We start from the raw sequence: 23773 nt of genomic DNA on the forward strand, positions 1-23773 counted from the left end.
GGAGGTGGCCGGAGATGGCCGGAAACAAACCAGGCAGAACTTTTAGGGACTGATTCGCATGGTGGAGGCTTCTGGGGTCTCAAAAATAGAGGGAGTCGATGAGTTAGGGTTTCATGGCGGCTGATGGTCGAAAGGGGTAAGATTGGAGAGACAGTGGAGATAATCGGAGAAGAAAGAACCAGAAGGTTCTAGAGAGAAGGGAGAAGAAGAGACGAGATAGAGAGAGAGACAGTCTCGAAGAAATGAGGGGTCCGGGGGGGGGGGTAATTGAATTTAATTAAGGGAAATAAATCTGGACCGTTGATCTCATTTGATCAACGGCTCAGATTAAAACGGGGTTGGACCGGGTTAGATTAGGGATTGGGCTGGGTTAATTTAATTGGGATATTGGGCCAATAAAATCTGATAGGGGATATGGCCAAATTGGCTAAAATCGAAATAACANCGAATTTTTTAGGAATTAATTGCATGATTTTGTGTCTCGTTTGCATTTTCGTGTGCATTTTAACTTGCTATAATCCGTAAAAAAAGTCAAAAATAGTACGTTTGCATTTAGAATTTCGATTTTATATTTTGATCAATTATACTCACATCCGTTTTTCTTGGATGTGCCACCCGACTGTAGAGCCTTGTTGGTAGCCTGCAGTGCCTCAAAATTAGTGACCATACCGCTTTTAATGCCTTCCTCAATCCTTTCTCCTAGCTTGATGATGTCGGAGAATTTCTGGCCTTCGATCAACATCAACCTCTCATAATACTGTGGATCCTGAGCTCGGACGAAAAACCTGTTCATCTATTCTTCTTCTAAGGCCGGCCTGACCTTAGCAGCCTCTGATCTCCAACGAGTAGCATACTCGCGGAATGTCTCTGTAGGTTTCTTCTTCAAATTCTGGATGTAGAATACATCTGGCGCATTCTCTGTGTTGAACCTGTCCATGAAATCGGACGCCATTCCCACCCAGCTTGTCCACTTCTTGGGGTCTTGGCTAATGTACCAAGATAGAGCATCACCTTTCAAACTTCTCATGAAGAGCTTCATGCAAATCTTTTCATCTCTTCTGACACTGACCAGCTTATCATAGTATGTCCTCAAATGGACTCTGGGATCCCCTGAGCCATCAAACATCTCGAACTTGGGAGGTTTGTACCCCTCGGGAAGTTCGACGTCTGGCTGAATGCAAAGGTCCTCATAATTCAGCCCCTCAATGCCTTTGTTTCATTCAACACCCTGGACTCAGCTAGTCAGTTTCTTGAGTTCTGCGGCCAGGTTCTTGATGAGAGAGTCTTTGTCATCAGACTTCGGTGGGCTTGAAATAGGTTGAGTATATTGTGGCATGGTTTCCACGTAGATGGGGGTGTGGTGGGGATGATCATTTAGTTGTTCGGGAATGAGGAGTGGGGTGTTGTTTGAAGTGTGACATGTGTTGAAATTTTGATGGAGAGCGGGTTTTTTTGTGGTTTCGGGATGTTCTGTGGAGGTATAGGATTTTAAGCTTTGGGGAAGTTGACGTCTAGGGTAGTGAGGGAAAATGACAAGTTTGCCAAGTTACGAACTTGGTCCAGTTCTTCCTGAAATTTCAATAACTTCTGTTCGAGCTGAGTGGCACTTTCCTTGGAAACCTGAATACCCTGAGTAACCTCTACCCGTTCACCCGAGTTCTCCTTTCTAATGTTGCTCAAGTCTTCCATTTTTGCTTTCTTCTTGTTTCTGATAAGACTCGGAGGAGGAGGAGCTGGAGGGCCCATAGATCTTCTGGAGTAGGATGATGATGCCAGAGTGCACGAACTAACCTTTTGGGGAGGGGAATAAAACAAAAAGTAAAAAAGGTAACAAGTTAGTATGGATTATGAGAAAAAAATATTGCAATATTTAAACATATAGTGAGAATATAAATCGGGTCCTAATTTGGGCGCCTCGTTGCGCCCGAGGTAGGCCTAGCGACAAGTTGATTTGGAGAACTTATAATGCTAAATGCCTCATTTTATTGATAAAAATAAGATGAATCCCAAAATGACACTAAAGTTGCAGAAAGTAAAATGTCACTAATGGCCATTGGCCTTATTACATTTAAAAGCAAAAGAAAAAACTCCTAACTACTTGGTCCCAGAAGGACCTTCCGCAGGTTGAATGCTCTCGTTGATCAAATCCTCCAGCTCGCGTAGGTTCACTAGTAAAAATGCCTTTGCCAGGCGTTCTCCTTCGTTTCCCTCAGCGTTCTGGCAATCAGTGACTCTTTTCCTCACTTTTCCTTCCAACTCCAGCAGACTGTATTCCAGATATTCCAGCTTCTCACTAGCCTTGGCGACCCTCTCTTTCCATTCATTGATTTGGTCACTTGATGGGAGATTCCTCCACAAGGTCAACAATAGTGAGGGTATACTGACCATACCGAAGTTGGGGACCTTGTTCTCCATTTTCTGCAAAACAAAAGGGTTAAGACCATACCCCCCATCGGACTCGACTATTTAAACCAATAATTAGCATAAACAGCATTTAGTTCTCCAAATAAATGCACAGAATATGGTGGTGTCCGTTTGGGTTCCAAGGGAACCTAGTGGACTTCGGACAAGGCTATCTTAAAGAGTCATTATGTGGACAGCATAACTGACTCAACTAGGTTTGACAGTGATGCATGCACAGTTTTAACAGAATAAGGTTTCTATGGGGTATTAGACCGGTACCCTTGAGCGGACAACTCATGAAGGAAAGGCACAGAACCGTCGACTGCACCGCTGATCGACTGGTTTTACCACAAATACGCCTTTGCCAAATTTAGGGGGTGATAATATCGGAAGGGCGCAACCACTCATTATAAGCGTTGCTATGGTATTTGTTTGGCACGAGTGGAATATGATATTGAAGATGCAATTACAAGAATGAAACAAGTTGTCACGCATTTGCACGCTCATAAAAATAATGATTACAATGATTGCTTATAATTACACAGTATTGAAAGAAAGCAGTAAAGGCATTAAAGAAAAGAAAACAAAGAGCCAACTCAGTTTAGAAGTAGAAGAGAAATAAAAACATTAAATAAAAGCGATAAAGAAGCAACAAAGTCACAAATAACGTGTAATGGTAAAAGCCTAAAAGAAAAATCCCCAGCAGAGTCGCCATGATGTCGACGCCCCCTTTTTCTCGCGAAATGGGTTTACGACATTTGGGAGGACAACTCTATTCCCTTTTGGGATTTGGGTTTTTGGAATTGAAGAGTCGCCACCTAATGATTAAGTGCATTAGGACACTAAGGGTGTTTGAGTTGGAAAACCAGAGTTCGGGTAAGGGCTAGAAATTATCTCGAGGGGAAGGTGTTAGGCACCCCTCAAGATCCACTAGTGTGGTTCCCGGTCATGTTATATTGTGACTTCACATAATCAAGTAGGCAATTAAGGGCTCAAATAGAAAGGGTTCACATACAATATTGCAAGTAAGTCGAAACTTGAGTAAAGGTAAAGAGGGCAGGAATTTTATGAAAAAGATTTAAACAATTCTAAAAATAAACGAAAGTAAGTAAAGGGAGGGGGTCCTAGGTTTATGATTAATATGGATCACGTCAATGCAATACCCAGTAATCACCCCTCTAAAGAGGGGCTACATGAGGTATTATCGCACCGGTTATCATATCCATATCTACCCTTCCCACCCCTAAGGTATTAAAGCGCGGATTGGTCTCGGTTACTATTGCATGCTATTACCTGTCTCATTCCTATCAGTCCCGGAGGCACTTAGGACTACTAGTCCTAAAGGGTGGGATATTAGGCTGATTGGTTTTAAAGGATAAAAATCTAAGGCGACATGCAAAAACACATATTGCACGTTGGGGGGGGGGGGGGAGCAATGTAAACATATAAAGGCTCATGTATACCTCCTCAAACAAACACGTAAATAGCATGACTTAAACACAACTAAGGTCTCAAAGATAGAAACTTTTACAGCATTTAAAACATGGTTGAAAAAAAAAAGAAGTAGTAACAGTAGTTTAATGAGGTGCAGGACAAATAAAATAGCACAATTCTGGGCAGAGGTTGGTGACCCAGTGATTTGAGGACATAAAAATCAGAAGCTTAGTAAGAATAAATGGGTGCACCATTTCAAAATCATTTCCAGATGAAGCAGAGTTTTTAAAAAAAAATAGAGTAAACTTCACAGAATCAAAGCAAAAATGGGGACGACAGAGTTGAAATTGAAGAAGTTGGTTGGTCTTAAGCTAATAAAAACACGATCAGTTCTTATTGGGCCTAAAGTTTGCCTAGGTATTGTTATACATTGTCTGATTATCTTAAGGGACAGACATGCATATTTTGATTCTGATTTATAAAGGTACGTGTGATAAGGTATTTGCGGAAAATGTTTCTAACCACTTAGCCATATTTTAATAAAGTTATTAGACAAACGTGAATTAACTACTGCAACTCGAACGAGTGAACAGTCCTAAGGGCAGGATATCTAATGCATATAAAAGTACTTAAAACATGGTTTCTAACATGCCAATGCAGTAATGAAAAATTATTTGGCTTGTTGTTAATTATTTGCTGGTTATTAACTGATCGTGGTTACAAGATGAGCGTAATGACAGGCTCAAAGTAAAGAACCTAAGGCAGGATCTCTAATGAATGAGATGCATGACCTATAGAGGTTATCTATTGCGCAGATAAGTAAATAAAATCCTATAAGCATGTTTTCTACCCATTATTTATACTAAGCATACATAACCCTCCACATATTCACTACTCACCCCCAACCGTTCGTTTACAAATTATTACAAACCAGTAATATCTGAATTACAACAATAAAGAACAAAATAAGAAGTTATTCTATAGGGAGCCTTCAATCAGGCTAGTCTTCCAATCTCAACCCCTTCGAGCTTACAGCCTTTGCCATGGTCCAGGTGCGGCAAAGCTCCCTAGGGCCCCATTGGGTCCCTGGCCAATACCAGCACCTAGACACTTAAAAGAAAGCAGAACAAGTGCAGTGTGGAATACCAGCCTTGTGTGTGAAAGTTCGATGAGTACTCAGAGGTACTCAAAGCAATGCTCACACGAAGGGGCAGAACCTATTCTCTAAGGGTAGTGTGAAGTGCAGGAAGAAGTATTATAAAAAAAGAGTTTAAAAACAAGGGATTTGTTTAAAAAGAAAAGAACAGAAACAACGATTTAATAGTAGTTTAATAGCATATGATTGCATACAAGGATCATGGGGAAAGGGAGCAAATAGATCGCACAATGTTAAAGATTTGAATAACTACACAGAATCAGAAGATTCAGGGGACCAAGAATTGGTCAGGCTTAAACATGATTCTTAGACGACAACAGGGAAACAATCATGACATTTAAGATAAACAGCAATTAGAAACATGTAAACCAAGAAAGACATGCAGAGTGCCAATGATCAGGGAAACTAGGAAGTCGTAAATTTAGGCATGCTAATGTACAACAATAGGATTCACAGAAGTTAGGGATAGGCAATGTCATGTTGCAGACTTAGCATCTAGATCAGAAGACATGGTGAAGTAGTAAAGCAAAGCATCAATTACATATTGAACAGGAGAAGCATAAGTAGAAGAAAATTAGAAAGATAATGAACTGAAACAAAAGTAAACACATTGCTTGGAGGCTTAAAGATTAATTAGGACATACCAGTGAAAGGGCAAGAGCACGATGCAAAGACAAAGTAGTAACACTATATTAGCCTTGGCTTTCGTGATATGGCATTCATGGTCGGCGAGCGGGTGTTGCTTCGGGTGTCGCCTATGGAAGGCGTGATGAGATTTGGGAAGAAGGGCAAGCTTAGCCCTAGGTTCATTAGCCCGTTTGAGGTTCTTGATCGAGCGAGAGAGGTGGCTTACAGAATTGCGTTGCCGCCGAGTCTATCAGTCGTGCATCCAGTGTTTCACGTGTTCATGCTTTGGAAGTATCACGGCGATCCATCCCACGTGTTAGACTTCAGCAGTGTCCAGTTGGACAAGGACTTGTCCTATGAGGAGGAGCCGGTAGCTACTCCAGACCGGCAGGTTCGTCAGTTGAGGTCGAAGAGTTTCCTTTCTGTTCGTGTTCAGCGGAGAGGTCAGCCTGCTGAGGCATCGACCTGGGAGACCGAGTCCGACATGCGGAGCCGATATCCCCATCTTTTCTCCGACTCAGGTACTTCCTTCTTATTTCCGTTCGAGGACGAGCGGTTGTTTTAGAGGTGGAGAATGTGATGACCCAAAAGGTCATCACTTGTTTTGAAAATTATTTCTGTGTTCCGAGGACTTAAAACCTCCTTTTGTCTCACCTCGATTTGCTTGCGCAGTCCGGGCGTGTATCCGGAAAGCCATTATCTGAAAATCTGTGAAGAAAAAAAAATATGATGAATTTTGCCTTTAAAATGAATTTAGGTTGACTTCGCTCAACATTTTGGTCAAACGAACCCGGACCCGTAATTTGACGGTCCCGGAGGGTCCGTAGGAAAATATGGAACATGGGCGTATGCCCGGAATCGAATTTCGAGGTCCCAAGCCCGAGAAATGAATTTTTGAAGAAAATTGTTTAACTGAAAATTTTAGAGTTTCTGGAAATTTGAGTATAATTGAATCTGATGGTATCGGGCCCGTATTTTGGTTCCGGAGCCCGGTACATGTCTTATATGGGATTTAAGTCGAGCCTGTAAAATTTGGTAAGAAACGGACTTGATATGACGTGAATTTGGACCTTCGGTGTAAAATTTGACCTTAAGAGTTCATGAGATTTTTCTTTGATTTTGATGCTAAATTCACAGTTATTGATGTTATTTTGGCAATTTGATCGCACGATCAAGTTCGTATGATATTTTTGGACTTGCATGCATGTATGGTTTGGAGCCCTGAGGGCTCGGGTGAGTTTTGGAGAGGCCACGGAGTGAAATTTGGACTTAGAAAATTGATGTTGTGTTGCAGGTCTGCAGGCGTCGCAATTTCGAAGCCTGGCTCCCAAATGCAAAATTTATATCGCAAATGCGAAGATGGCCTGGGCTGCCTTAGTCGCAAATGCGACGTATCTATCGCAATTGCGATGTCGCAAATGCGACAGCAGCTTCAGAAATGCGAAGTGAAAAGGAATCATAAGGGTTCGCAAATGCGAACCCCTGATCGCAAATGCGAAGAAAGCAGGTTTCTTAAGGGTTCGCAATTGCGAACCCTGGTCACAATTGCGACATCAGGTGACCTGCTAAAACGAATTTCAGACGCATTTTCAACCATTTTTACAACCTTTTCCAAACCTAAACACCTTTGGGTGATTTTTCAAAGACAACTACTCTTCCAAATCGATTGTAAGTCATTTCTAACTCGTTTTCTTTAATCTTTAACATCTTTCTACATGATTTCAAATCAAAATCAAGGGTTTTCACGGAGGAAATTGGGTGTTTTGGGTAGAACTTAGGATTTTTGAATTTTTGAGATTTGGATCTCGATTTGAGGTCCGATTTCAAAATAAATTATGTATTTGAGTTCGTGGGTGAATGGGTAATCGGATTTTGGTTCGAACCTCGGGTTTTGACCATGTGGGCCCGTGGTCGATTTTTGACTTTTTGGGAAAAACTTTAGAAAACCTATTTCATGCATTAGAACTGATTCATTTAGCATTTATTGATATAGTTAAGTAACTTGAGGCTAGATACAAGCAAATTGGTGCTGGAATCAAGAGGTAAAGCGGTAGTTGAGGCTTGAATTGTGTTCGTGGCATCGAGGTAAGTGTTTGGTCTAACCTTAGCTTGAGGGATTCGGAGTGGTGTCTTATTTGCTATGTAGTAATTGGGGAGTACGACGTATAGGCATGGTGACGAGTATCTATATGTCGGTGTCAAGCATGCCCGTGAGTCTCGTATTGTAATTGTTGTGACACCGTTGTGATTTGTTCATGCTTAATATGTTGGTTCCCTTGCCGGGATGTTAAGGTTTATGATATTGTCTCCCTTGCCGGGATGTTATTGTTATGACATTGTCTCCCTTGCCGGGATGTTATTATTTACGATATTGTCACCCTTGCCGGGATGTTGTTGTTATACTCTTGTTCCCTTGCCGGGATTCTTTTGTAATTGATGTTGATTTGAAATGGGATCGGGTTGCACGCCAGCAACAAGATATATAAAATGGGATCGAGTTGCACGCCTACAACAAGAAAGAGATTAAAGTGAATACTGTGTTTGTTTCTCCAATATTTGTTAGCAATTAAATTTTGGTTTCTTTACATTCCTCTCTGGTATTCTGTTGTTATCTGATACTCCCCGCAGCATGCTTTTCCCCTCCCATCCTTAACTGTAAATATCTGCCTTATTTTCCGCTGTATATGATTTAACTGCACAGGTTTATTTGGTAGATGGTCCTAGCCTCGTCACTACTTCGCCGAGGTTAGGCTAGGCACTTACCAGCACATGGGGTCGGTTGCGCTGATACTACACTCTGCACTGTGTGCAGACCTCGGTGGTGCAGTTTTTGGACCATAGTGAGGTTGCTGCTTCCAGATCATCAGGCGACCCGAGGTAGTCCTGCAGGCGTCCGCAGGCCTTGCGTCTCCTTCTATCATATTCTTTCTGTTTTTACTTATTCCGAGACAGATTCGTGTAATTCTATTCAGACCTTATTTGTAGTATTCTTAGATAGTCTGTGAGATTGTAACACCAATTCTAGGTAGAGTTGTACTTAGACTTCCGCAGTTTGTATTAATCTAAATTATCATATTTCGTCTTCCCCACTGTTCTTTGTTATTATTATTTCCGCTGTTTTATTATGTTGTTTTGGAATTGTTAAGGGATTTAAAATGAAAATGGTTAAATAACTGGAATAACTGGCTTGTCTAGCTTTCATTAGTAGGCGCCATCACGACTCTCGAGGGTGAAAAATCCGGATCGTGACAATTAGTCAAAGGTGTGTGGCACACCGTGTGCGCACGTAAATTGGTTAGTGTATAAATTATTTTCTTAACATTTATAGCCTAATCCAGAAAATTTGTCACCGTATCTTGCATGACACTGCTAGGATTTGTCAGTTGGCAGGCAGCTAATAAATAAACGAGAGTGGCAACAAATGCATAGAACACGTTGCTTAGTCTAACACTTTTTAGGCTCAAAATGCAACTATCTTTAATTAATTACTTAGCTAATATGAGGACTGGGGACCTCTTGGCGACTAAAATAGCCAAATCTGCCAAATCGAATTAAACATGTTGTATGAAATTAATAACATTGATAGTTGCAAGCTACCTAATATTTAGAACTTCATTAGGGATATTTCATATTTTCATTTTCCTTTATCCTATATATATACCCGTCCAGGTCCCGATCCCGGTCTCCACGCCGCCCCCGCCCCTGCCTCGCCCCAACTTTGCAAAAAAAAAATAAAAAAAAATATTAGTGTTAACTTTGGTACTTCTTTTCGTTTTAGTTGATTATGGTTTTGAGTAAGTCATGTATTTTTGTGGCAATAAAATCATGATAATAAGGGCAAATAAAAAATTTAAAACTAAAAAATTTTTAAATATAAAAAATGGTGTAAGGTTTCTCTCTTCTTCATCATCCATTTTGTTTTACTCATGCCCCTTTCCACAAAGTATGTAAGAAAATGAAAGTTAATTTAATTTCAGAAGTTTGACATATTGCCTAAGGACATGTTAGACGGGTTTAGTTTAGCTAGTATTAGAACACGTGCAATCGCAATAAATGATAAAGAATATTAAGCATTTTAAATTGTAATGTATCTTTTTAGTAATATTATATTGTATTGGGTGACGCCCTTTTTTGCTTGAGCCCGACCGGGTTGGGTCCGGTCCGGGGCAAGTCGGGGCCATCGAACCCGACCTGGATGCAAGGTAGAACGACGGCCACGTCTACAACCGAGGTCGAGTCATTTCGAGACCGTTGCAGAGCTCGATATGAGTCACCACCGGATGGAGAAACACACAAGGTCGGAAGCCGGACTCGTAACGGATAACCAAGCGTCGCCGGATATCTCGCCCAAACGTGATTTTCTCAACCACTTCAGGCCATTAAGGCGTAATTACAGGGATCCACGATGTAATTAATTTACCTACCTTATTTTTACCCTTAATCAGAATGTATAAAAGGGGAGAAGACCCCATAAAGAAGGACGGGGGGAAAAAACCATTACACTACAGTACCATCTCTCTAAATTCTTGTACGCTATCAAGCACAATTGTTCTAAGCAATATTATATTCTGCGATTATTTACTTTAACAGCAATTGTTGAGTTTTTATCTTTATTTTCCTCAACCTAAACCTTTTGTATCTTTTAGTTCACGGATCCTTAAAACCCCATATAAATTCAATTGTTATCCGGATTCTAGGGTAAACATATATTATGTTGTATATTATGTTAATGTAATTCCAACTGGAATCTTACTTCTCAATATGATATATTAGTAATTAAATCTATATGAAATTAAATAAAAATGAATCATATGGTCGGCGTATAACTTTTTGTTTTTATTTTTTCTTTATTACAATATTTATTATTTATTATTATTATATTATTAGTATAATATTTTATTAGCACGTCATTTGGCTGTTGTCCACTACCTCCTTTTAATATAGCATAAGCATTTCTTACTTCTGAAAAAATTATTTTAAAATTTTTATTTTAGTATCCACAATTCTTTAATTTGCTAAATTTGTCAATTATCAATCAATTTATCAAGAATATAAAAAATTAAAAGAAATTAAAGTTAATTTGATTTGAGAAGTTTGACATATTGACTAGGGACATGTTAGGCATGTTCATTAAATAGGTTAGCGACTAACTATCAAGCTCTCTTTTTGTAGGTGGTTTCTTAATTTGCTTCCCTATTATAGATATTCTCTTCTTGCCCATTGATCTCCTTCTCTTTTCTCTTGTAGAAATCTTGAAAACATTGTGATTGTTTTAATATGACAGAGAAACTTATACTGTCATGACTCAATTCTAGTCTAGGCCGTGATGGCGCCCGGCATCGTTGCTAGGCAAGCCAACAGTGAAAAATCTAGTGATTTCCATTTTTAATAAGTTTTTCAAACAGCTAAATTTCCTTAATTTAAAGAATCTAATGAATAACGGATTGTAAAGTAATCAAACGAAAGCAGCTAAATAAAATCGTAACCGTAAAAATACAACCCGAAATAAAAAATCTACTAGTGTGTGCAAAGACCCGGTGTCATAAATATATGTGCTACTAGTAGAATATACCACAGACTTCTAATTGTAATGACCCAGTCAGTCATTTTTTGAGAGTTATAGCCTCGATCCTCCATTTACTGCTTCCCCCGTATCTTTTTCTGCTTATGTGACTTGCCGGGAGGTTTCGTTTTGATCTTTTGGAGTGTTTTGGGACACTTAGTCTCTAAACGAAGGCTTAAGTCTTAGGATTTGGACCGTAGTCGGAACTGTGTGAAGACGACTCCAGAATAGAGTTTTGTCGGTTCTGTAGCTCCATTGTGTGATTTTTGACTTAAGGGCGTGTCCGGATTGTGTTTTGGAATTCTGTAGCTAATTTAGGCTTCAAATGGCGAATGTCGAATTTCTGGAAATTTTGACCGATAGTGGACTTTTTGATATCTAGGTCAGAATCCGATTTCGGAAGTTGGAGTAGGTCCGTAATATTGAATATGACTTGTGTGCAAAATCTGGGGTCAATCGGACATGGTTTGATAGGTTTCGGCGCCAGTAGTAGAAATTTAAAGTTTCAAGATCTTTGAGTTTGAATTGGAGGGTGTTTCATGATTTTAGCGTTGTTTTATACGATTTGAGGGCTCGACTAAGTTCGTATGGTGTTTTAGGACTTGTTGGTATATTTTGTCGAGGTCTCGGAGGCCTCGGATGTGTTTCAGATGCTTAACGGATTGAAATTGGACTTATGCAAATGGCTGAAGTTCCGGTTTCTCGTGTTTTCGCACTTGCGGTGGGGAGACCGCAGGTGCGGGATCGCACATGCGAAGAGTCAAGCGCAAAAGCGGAAAATGGAGGAGTTGCCAGAGGTCGCAGGTGCGACATGAATTCTGCATCTGCGATGCCCGCATATGCGTTAGAGTGTTCGTAGGAGAGGTGAAGGACCGCAAAAGCGGAATAACTGGGCAGAAAAGAGAAATCCGAGGGTTTGTTTCCCATTCCGATTTTGGGACTTTGAGAGCTCGGTATGAGGCTAGTTTTTGATGTTCATTTGACAAGATTGTTGGGGAAGTGATTCTAACTCGGATTGGGATATGTTTCATGAATCTATTGCTATTTTCATCTTCTAATTAGGGATTTGAGTTGGAAATTCGGGGAAAAAACGGTAGAAACTTAAAAGATTAAATTTTGAGTTTTGGAAGGCGATTTGAGGTCAGATTCGAGTAATTCTTGTATGGTTAGACTCGTGAGTGAATGGGTGTTTGTATTTTGTGACTTTTACCCGATTTTGTGACGTGGGCCCGGGAAGGCTTTTTAGGGCGATTTTCTAATTTGTCGATTTAGCTTTGATTTCATTAAATAGATTAGTTTCTTATAGTTATATTTATAATATGTAATTGATTTTGGCTAGATTTGCGCAATTCAGAGTCGGATATTCGTGGAAAAGGTATTGTGACGGAGTGATTTGAACTTGGCTTGAGGTAACTGGCTTGCCTAACCTTGTGTGGGGGAACTCCCCTTAGGATTTGGTACAGTTTTGATATGTGAGTGTTGTGTACGTGAGGTGACGAGTGCGTACACGGGCTATTTGTTGAAAAATCCGATTTTTACTGAGTAATAACTTGTTTCTTCTTATTTGAGTTTTACCCGCATGTGAAATTATCCCGTTTAGCTTAGAATAGCACGTCTACTTATCTTAATTGCTTATCTGAACTCTGTGCAGCATGCCTAGTGAATTTTCCTACTTTTCTCTTGACTTGTACTCAGTCTAAACTATAGGATCTCTGCTGTAACTGTTATTTTTATTGTTTGAGCTGCATATTTACTTTGGCACTACGGAACAATATTTCGAGAGATCCCCCAGCACATTTACTTTGAGACTACAGGACAGTATCCTGAGAGATCCCCTTGCACATTTACTTTGGGACTACGGAATGGTATTCCAGCAGATCCCCCTGCACATTACGTTTGGGACTACGAGACGGTATCTCAGGAGATCCCCTATTGCTATTTTGTGTATTGTACAGTTATCCTTTATGTGTTTTCCTTCCAGTTGAATTTAAGTCTTTATTTAACTGCTATATTTTTTTTGTACAGTCTTACTTTTTATATATGTACCAATGGGCCCTGACCTGACCACGTCCTACTCGAACGAAGTTAGGCTTGGCACTTACTCGGTACCGTTGTGCTGTACTCATGCCTCTCCTACACATGATTATCATGTGCAGATCCAGGTATCTCCTACCAGCCTCGAGTTTAGTTGCACGGTTGCTGCTTTTCAGGAGACTTCAAGGTACATCTCCCCGCGTCCGCAAACCTCGGAGTCCCCCTCTATCCCCTTATGTTAATTCTTCCCTTATTTCTTTAAAAATTGATGTATAAAATAGACATAAATTATAAGAAGCTTGTGATTTATGGTGTTCCGGGTCTTGCGAGGACTATGTATATTTCGAGTCTTTAAAATTGATTATTGTTTATGCCGAGCGGCATCTCAATTGCTTATTTAAAACATCTGTTACTGTTAATTGTTTGTCACGACCCTAAACACAGACCCGGTCGTGATGGCGCCTCTCGTGAAGACAAGGCCAGCCAACACATACCCAATTCGAAGTTAAACAGCAAAACAACAAATACAATAGACTAAAACATGATTTAATAATACTAAATAGCAATACAATATCATAACAAGGCGGAAGTACAACCCAACCGCAGCCCGATACCGGGGTATCACTAGTCATGAGCATCTACCAAGTCTGAATACAACTGACAAATCTTGAATGTACTCAGTACAGACTAATAAAATAAGAAGGGATAAAAGCAGTGCTGCGAATGCCAGCAGCTACCTTGCTAAACTCCGATAACTCAGCCTCCGATCAGCCAAAACCCGCTACCGGGTGTAGAATACCTGAATCTGCACATATGGTGCAGGGAGTAAAATGAGAACTGCCAACTCGGTGAGTAATAATGATAAATAAAGACTGAGTGATAAGAAATCACGAAAAGAGTATCAACATGCTATATAGATGCGGTTTCAAAACCAGTAAGAGAAGCAGTGAAGCTGTAAAATCCTTTAAAACATCTTAGCTCAGTTTAAACCTTTTGAAAATACCTTTTTCAACAGTTACGCAAATGAAAGCAGAACAACTAGTGCAGATAAGCACGGAAACCCGCCCCTCGGGCACAAATACACAATTAAGCAAGTAAATGACAGGAAAATAGGAAAGATAAACACATAAGGTTCGCCCCTCGGGCAGCATATCAACAAATCCGCCCCTCGGGCAATATCTCAGAACAGTACCAGCCCCTCGGGATATCACATAGAGCAGTACCAGCCCCTCGGGCAATCACATAGAACAGTACCAGCCCCTCGGGCAATCACATAGAACAGTACCAGCCCCTCGGGCTATATCACACATCACACTGGGTACCCGCGCTCACTGGGTGTATGCAGACTCCGGGAGGGGCCCCTTACGGCCCAAGCGCAATAACAAGTCATCTCGTGGCATCATAAATAGGCTCTCGGCCTCATATCAATATCAAGCCACCTCGTGGCGTACAATCTCATGCCCTCGGCCTCATAATCAAATCAGTGTATCACCTTTACGGCGTGCAGCCCGATTCCAAAAATATGTATCACCGCAGCGGTGTGCAACCCGATCCAAAAAATATCCTCACAGCACAGGCCCTTGGCCTAACTCAGTCAAGAATCACATAAGCCTCTCGGGCAACAGTAAAACAGTATTTTCTCAGCCCAAAATATCATTTAAATATCATTTGAGTATTAAAACGGAGTAAACATGGCTGAGTTTTGAAAACAGTGGAAATACCATGACTGAGTTCAAGTACAAAATTCAATACAGTGACAACAATCCCCGAAGGGTTCAAATAATTGGCACGGAGCCCAAATATGGCATTCGGCCCAAATAATGATGATAGCAAATTGATTTCAATCAAATATGTGGTAGAACCATCAATTGGGATGGACTAAGTTACAATCCCCAACGGTGCTCTACCCCACGCTCGCTATCCGGCGTGTAAGTCACCTCAACATAGCACTACGATGTGCAATCCGGGGTTTCAAACCCTCACAGCATCATTTACAACCATTACTCACCTCGAACCGGCTATATCTCTAGCTCGCAATGCCATTGCCCCTCGAATCGGCCTCCACGCACGTCGAATCTATCCAAAATCAGAACGAATACATCACAATATGCTAAGGGAACAAAGCCCAAGCGAAAACAATAGAAAAATACCAAAAATCCCGGAATTAGCAAAACCCGATCCCCGGGCCCACTTCACGAAACTCGGAAATTTTTACATCAACGGGTTCCTTATCACTCAGTCTATGCATATAAAGAACACCAAAATCGGAGTCCAAATGACCCCTCAAATCCCAAATTAAAATTCCAAAATCCCAAGGCCTAGTTTCTTCCATTTTTAGCTTAAGTTCCATGAATTTCTAGGTGGATTTCACAATATAATCGGGTTTTAAGACCAAGATTCTTACCTCAAGTCGTTTTCCCTTGAATCCCTCTTTAATTTCCTTCAAGAATCTCCAAAAATGAGCAGCTATGGGTGAAAATAGACCCACATTCGCGAACAAGATGATTTTGAAAACATTCTGCCCAGGCATAATTTCTTTTATGCAATCGCGGGAAAACCTTCGCAATCGCGAAGCACAAAAACTCAACTCCCAGAATTAACCCTATGCGAACGCAACAGATCCCATGCGAACGCAATGCACTGCCAAATTACACTATGCGATCGCATCCCTACTTGTGCGAACGCGAAGAACAATTTAACTGCTCCCTCCAAGGCTTCTATGAGATCGCGAGAGAGCCAACGCGATCGCAATGAACAAAATCCAGCAACTGAAACCTGCAATTTTTTGAAGATCTCAAAACATGAAATTGATCCGCTTAACCTCCCGAAACACACCCGAGGCCCTCGGGACCTCAATCAAACCTACCAACATAACCCATAACATCATTCAAACTTGTTCCAATCGCCAAAACACCTCAAACAACATCAAATTACTCAAAACTCATCGAATTCAAGCCTAAGTTTCCAAAAACTTCTGAAATACACTTTCGATCAAAAACCCGACCAAACCACGTCCGAATGACCTGAAATTTTGCACACACATACCAAATGACATAACAAAGCTACTGCAACTCTCGGAATTTCATTCTGACCTCTATATCAAAATCTCACCTATCAACCGGAAAACGCCGAAATTTCACTTTCGCCAGTTCAAGCCTAAATCTACTCTGTACCTCCAAAACCAATTCCGATCACGCTCCTAAGTCACAAATCACCCCTAGAAACTAACCGAACCATCGGAACTCACATCCGAGCCCTCTACCACATAGGTCAACATCCGGTTAACTTTTCCAACTTAAACCTTCTTAATACAGACTAAGTGTCTCAAACTTCACCAAAACCAATCCGAATCCAATCTGACCGACCCGATACCTCAAAACACAGATAAACAAGGCATAAAGGAGTAGAAATGGGGGAAATGGAGCGGTAACTCATGAGACGACTGGCCGGGTCGTCACATTGTTAAGCTTCATGTTTTTCATTTCATTTTCGCAAATGGGTCGTGACAGTAATATACTGTGTGAAATGGAATAGATAAAATAATTAAACAAAAGAAAGGCTCCAGCTGATATAGAACGGATCGGAAGGGCAACTCGCCATGTAGCCTCGTAGCGAGGATCAAATATGCACGCCGGATTGGTAACCAAATGTACCTGCCCCAGACCTTGTGTAATTAAGTGCAGAAGTGTAGCGTGAGTACATAAATAATATGTACCTAATAAGTATCAAGTCTAACCTCGAAGAAGTAGTGACGAGGGGTCGACTTTCACACTAACTATGGGCTAGCAATGATATATCAAAATTTTATACAAAGCATGGATTTCATGAATAATACTGAAAGCTCAATAACAGGAAATAATAAATTCTTCTTTCACAAATATTAAATCCCAAGTTTAGTTTTGTTATTTAACAGTTTGTATCTCAATACATTTAAGCAATATCAATTATGAATAGTTCCAATGATTTATCACAGATAAATTATACCGAGGTCGTACGGCCCGATCCAACATAATATTTAAAATGCGCACTGTCGAGGATCGAATAGAATGAACCATAGATACATCTATCTGCTACCGAGGCGTTCCTCCCGCTCCACAATTAGAAAACATTCGCAACATCAAGTAAGTGAATTTTACCCATTACAATTCTTTTATCAACTTCCAATATGACTTAGTCAATTAAATCAACAAGTAGGGGTGCAAACATTTCAAGTATAGCATGGTATGGGTCCTAGACTACCCGGACCATAGCACAATTAGTAGCTACATACGAACTCTCGTCACCTCGTGCGTATGTAGCCCCCACACATATAAGCACATATTAGTTATAATTCACCTATGGGGTTAATTTCCTCTTACAAGGTTAGAAAGGAGACTTACCTCAAGGCCTACTTTCCGGTCCAAAATTGTGCCCAAACCCTAAATTTGGCGCCAAACGACTCGAAACTAGTCAAAATTCCTAAAACTCACCACTGTGCCCACGTGCCCATATTCCAGAAATTGTTGAAAAAAATTATTACCCATAATATTATGAACTCAAATATATGAAAATTCCACAACAGATTTCGTAGTTAAATCTCATTTTTGTCAAAAACTTAGGTTTTCACCTAAACCCATTACTTTCACTAATTTACATGTTATAATACACCCTTAAGCTATGTATTTAACTCACAATTGGTAGGAATCACTTACCTCCAAGTGGTAGGTGAAAACCCCTCTCAAGAAGCTCCATAAATGTAATGACCCGACCAGTCGTTTCATGAGTTACCGCCACGTTTCCCCCATTTCTCTTCTTTATGCTTTGTTCATCTGTGTTATATGGTATCGGGTTGGTCGGTTCAAATTCAGAATGATTTTTGGAAAGGTTTGAGACACTTAGTCTCTTAAGTTGGTCATTTAGTTGGAAAAGTCAACCAGAAGTTGACTTATGAGCATACAATGTCGGAATTGGGGTTTTATGATTCAGATAGCTTCTGGAGGTGATTTGGGACTTAGGAGTGTGATCGGAATGTGTTTTGGAGGTCCGGAGTAGAATTAGGCTTGAATTGACGAAAATGGATTTTTGGCGTTTTCCGATTGATAGTGGAAATTTTGATATCTGGGTGGGAATGGAATTCTGGGAGTTGTAGTAGGTCCGTTTTGTCATATGGGATGTTTGTGTAAAAATTCAGGTCATTCCGACGAGGTTTGATAGACTTTTTGATCGAAAGCGAAATTCGGATGTTTTTTGGGTTCTTAGTCTTGAATCTGTGGTTGATTCGATGTTTCGATGTTGTTTTAGGTGTTTCGAAGATTAGTATAAGTTTGGAAGGTGGTATATGACTTGCTCGTACTTTTGGTTGAGGTCCCAGGGGCCTCGGGGTGATTTCGGGTGGTTTGGAGTTGGAATTAGCAGCAGAAGTGCTGAAGCTCCTGTCATAACCGCACCTGCGGTCCCCAAGCCGCAGGTGCGAGCCCACACAAGCGAAAAAGGGATCACAGATGCTGCCAAGGGAATGAATGACTGGAGCCGCAGATGCGGAATTTTAGGCGCACCTGCGTTGGCACAGGTGCGGGATTTTGATCGTAGGTGCGGTCCTTGGGCGGATAAGTGGAATCCGCAGATACGCACCTGGGACCGCAGGTGCGAGATTTCGACCGCAGGAGCGGTTTAGCTGGGGCAGAACATATAAATTTGGCCCTTCGCGATTTTTGAGTGGTTTTTCACCATTTTAATTCAGGAGAGAGCTTGGGAGAGCAAATTGAAGAGGGAATTCAAGAAGGTTTCATGGAGGTAAGGTTTTTGGACCCAAAACTTGTTTCTATGGTGGTTTTTGACTGATTAAACTTGAAATTTATGGAATTTAGTAGCAAAAATTGGGGGTTTAGGGCTTGGGAATTGGAGACCTAAATTTAGGGATTTTAGGGGTCATTTGTGGTTGGATTTTTGTATATTTGGTATGTACGAACTCGTGGGAGGATGAGGATTCTATTGATGTAAATTTTATCAGATTTCGAGACATGGACCCCGGGGGTCGGGTTTGGTAAATTTCAGGATTTATGATGTAATTTGATTAATTTCGTATGGGTTTCACTCCTTTAGTGTATATTGATGGTTATAAGCTGATTTTGGTTAGATTCGAGGCATTTGGAGGCCGAATCGAGAGGAAAGGGCATCGCGGGCTAGAGCTGGGCTTGGCTTGAGGTAAGTAACACTTCCAATCTTGGTTCTGAGGGTTCAAAACCCCGAATATGTGTTCTATGATTATTATAAAGGTGACGCAATGCCAAGTGACGTGCATGTGGGCGTACACCATGAGAAACGCGGCCTGGATCATTCCAGAGCACCGCTTAGTGGTTCTTTCTTACCGATATCTATGTTGTAATTATATGATTTACTTGATGAGCTGTGAATCATGCTGATTATCATGTTAAGGCTTCACGCTAATATTATTGAGACCCAAGAGGTCGTTTCTTGCTGTCGTATCATTTGTTTTTGTTGATATTCTATACTCAGTCCTATTCATGCATATTATGTCATGTCTCAGTCTCGGTTATTGCTATTTGACACATCATGTTATTGTCCGGGCTAGTATCATGACATTTTGAGCCCGTGTGTGTGAGACTGGTGAGTTATGACTGAGTGAGGCCGAGAGCCTGATATTGAGTGGCAGTGTAGGATCGGGCTACACGCCGCAGCGAGATATTGAACAAGCCTTCGTTGGCTTTGTTATAGCGCTTGGGCTAATGAGAGAAGCCCCTCCAGAGTCTTTACACCCCCAGTGAGCGCAGTTGATGATATTGAGAGATAGATCTTCCCTGGACATGGATCTTGTCCGAAGTATTATACCGGGAGATGAATCTTCTCCGTGAGGCTTGATTGCCCTGTGTCATTGGTACTGGATGATCGCAGTCAGTGATATATATTTCGGGATGGATATTCCCTGGTCCGGATGGCCATATACAGTAGCGAGTGGTTGAGCACTGGTGAGTAGAGGTTCATGGAACATTGATCATGCTAGTTGTGCATTGGTATATATAAATTTTCTGAGTTTTGAACTTCGTACTGTTCAATTGCATTTAAATACTGTCGAGCTTTACTTGAACTCTAAGCATGTCTACTTTCCTGTTCAATTATATGTTATTACCTGCTGAGGTTTGGTTTGTCACTACATGTCAGTCCATAGGTTGGGCTTGTTACTTACTGAGTTGGTGTACTCACGTTACCCCCTGCACCTTGTGTGCAAATCCAAACATTTCGGGTCACGGTAGCAGCTGCTGATCATATCGTTGTGGACTGTTCCTTGGAGATTGCGAGGTAGCTGCTTGGAGACGGCAGTTCCGCCTTCTCCCTCCCTATCTTCCCCTTAGTATAATTGTTAGATATTCTCAGACTATGTAGTTTTGTTTATTTCGAACAGTTGTAGTACTTTTGCTCGTGACTAGCGAACACCCGTTCTTTCCGCATGTTTTGGATTTCTACTTTTATCTTATTGGATTTCTACTAAAAATATAATTTTTCTTAATTTTTCAATTGGTAAATGGAGTACTTTGGAAATAGGTGGATAGCCTAGTTTCACGATGGGCGCCATCACGACCGGGTCGATTTTTGGGTCGTGACAATATATTGCCCAAAGAGCGAGAGAAATGTGTTAGAAATGGCTTAAGTCTCGTATTAAATTAACCTTTCTGCCCATCGATTTTCGCGTCTGCGGTGCCTTGGCCGCATTTGCGGTCCCGCACCTATAAAAAAAATCCTCGCAGGTGCGCATTCCCCTTACTTGGCCAAGCTCCACATCTGCGGACAAAAAGGATTGCTTATGCGCGCCTTCCGCAACTGCAATCCCTGTTCTCGCACCTGCGGTCGTGTAGGTGCGCCAACTTCCGCACCTGCGGATGGCTGGAATGCCCTCACTTGTTTGCTTCTGCAGCTCATGGGTCGCACCTGCGGCTGGCTAAGGCAGGTGCAATTATGATAGCAGCTGGAAGCTTCAACTGTTGCTCCCAATTTCCAACTTGGTCCGAGGCTCGTCTCATTGACCCTCAGGGCCCCCGGGGCCCCACCTAAACGTACCAACAAGTTTGGAATCATAAAACAGACTCGTTCGAACTCTCAAAACGCCCAAAACAACATTAAAACTAAGAATCACAACCCAAAACCAATTGAATCAAACTTACGAACTTCAAGTTCTTCAATTTACTCCCAATGCGTCGAAACATACTTAAACTACTCGGAATGATACTAAATTTTGCATGCAAGTCTCAAATGACATTATAGAACTATTTCCGATTTCGGAATTCCGTTTGGATCTCGATGACACCAAAACCCACTCCAAACCAAATTTGAAGAACTTCAAAAACCTTCAACGAACCAACTTTCACTATTTGGCACCAAAACGATCATGGGTCATTCAAAACCCGATCTGAACGTACGCCCAAGTCCGAAATCATCATTTAAACCTATTGGAAATGTCAAGTCCGATTCCCAGGTCGTTTACTCAAAATGCTGACCGAAGCCAAACTTGACCTTTTTAGCCAACCTTCAAGAACCAAGTGTTCCAATTTCAACCCGAACCCTTACAAATCCAGACCTAACTATCCCCACAAGTCAAAAAACAGTAAAAGCATGTATGAGAAGTCTTATTTAGGGGAACGACATTCTAGAAAGTTAAAAGACCGGTCGGATCGTTACATTCTCTATCGCTTAAACAAACGTTCTCCCTCGAACAGGTTTAGATTCATACCTGGAGTGCTGAATAAATGTGGATATGTCCTCCGCATGTCCTCCTCGGACTCCCAGGTCGCCTCCTCGACTGGTTGGCCCCTCCACTGCACCTTTATCATGGAAAACCTCTTAGATCTCAAGTGCCGTTCATATCTAGCAACTGGCTCCTCTTCATAACTCAGGAACTCATCTAACTGAATAGTGTTGAAGTATAACACATGTGACAAGTCAGCGTGATACCTCCGGTGCATAGACACGTGAAAAATCGGATGAACCCCTGATAGGATGGGAGGCAAAGCAAGCTCATAAGCAACCTCCCCAACTCGTCTCAACACCTCAAATGGGCCTATAAACCTTGTGCTAAACTTGCCCTTCTTTCCGAATCTCATAATTCCTTCATCGGCGAGACTTTCAAGAGAACCTTCTCGCCCACCATAAACGATAATTCACGCGCCTTCTGATCCACGTAACTCTTCTGTCTAGACTGTGCTCTGCGAAGTCGCTCCCGAATCAACCTCACCTTTTCCATGGCATCCTTCACCAAATCGGTACCGTATAACTTAGCCTCGCAGGCTCAAACCACCCGATGGGAGATCGACATCGCCGACCATATAAAGCCTCAAATGGAACCATCTCGATAATAACTGTTGTTGTAAGCAAACTCGGCCAAAGGAAACAATCGAACCTACTGCCTTCCAAAGTCAATCACACATGCTCTGAGCATGTCCACCAGGATCTGAGCTGTCCACTCTGACTACCCGTTGGTCCGTGGATGAAATGCTGTGCTGAGCTCTACACGGGTCCCAACTCACTCTGTACGGCTCTCCAGAACTGTGAAGTAATCTGAGGGCCTCTATTTGATGTGATGGAAACATGCAGCCGAACTATCTCCTGAATATAAATCTGGGCCAACCTCTCTGAAGTATACGTATTCACAACCAGAATGAATGTGCCGACTTGATCAACCTGTCGACAATAACCCAAATTGCATCAAACTTCCTTAAGGTCCGCGGCAACCCAACTAGGAAGTCCATAGTAATGCGTTCCCACTTCCAATCCGGTATAGTCATCTGCTGGAGTAGGCCACCTGGCCTCTGGTGCTCATACTTAACCTGCTAGCAATTTAGGCACCTAGATACATACTCAACTATGTCTTTATTCATCCGTCGCCTCCAATAATGTTGCCTCAGGCCACGATACATCTTCATAGAACCTGGATGAATGGAGTACCTCAAACTGTATGCCTCCCTAGAATCCTCCCTCTTAAGATATCGATATTGAACACATAGACGACCCTGGAGTCGCAGAACACCATCATCGCCGATAGAAACCTCCTTGGCACCACCCTGTATTACCGTCTCTCTAAGGACCATCAAATGGGGATCATCAAACTGTCGAGCCTTGATCTGCTCCAATAGTGAATACTGAGCAACAAAGTATGCAAGAACTCGGCTTGGCACTGAAAGGTCCAATTTCACAAGTCTGTTAGCCAAGGACTGAATGTCCAAAGCTAGTGGCGTCTCTTCTACCAAATGAATGCCAAGCTACCCATATTCTATGCTTTTCTGCTCAAGGTATCTGTGACTACATTCGCCTTGCCCGGATGATAAAGAATGGTGATGTCATAATCTTTCAGTAACTCAAGCCATCCGTGCCGCCTCAAATTAAGGTCCTTTGCCAAATGTTGTAAGCTGCGATGATCAGTGTAAACCTCACATGACACACAATAAAGATAATGCCTCCAGATCTTAAGAGCATGAATAATCGCGGCTAACTCTAGATCGTGCGCAGGGTAGTTCTTCTCATGGATCTTTAGTTGACGTGAAGCATATGCAATAACTCGCCCCTAGTGC

Source organism: Nicotiana attenuata, chromosome 1, assembly GCF_001879085.1.
Source record: "Nicotiana attenuata strain UT chromosome 1, NIATTr2, whole genome shotgun sequence".
In the NCBI taxonomy this organism is placed as follows: domain Eukaryota; kingdom Viridiplantae; phylum Streptophyta; class Magnoliopsida; order Solanales; family Solanaceae; genus Nicotiana; species Nicotiana attenuata.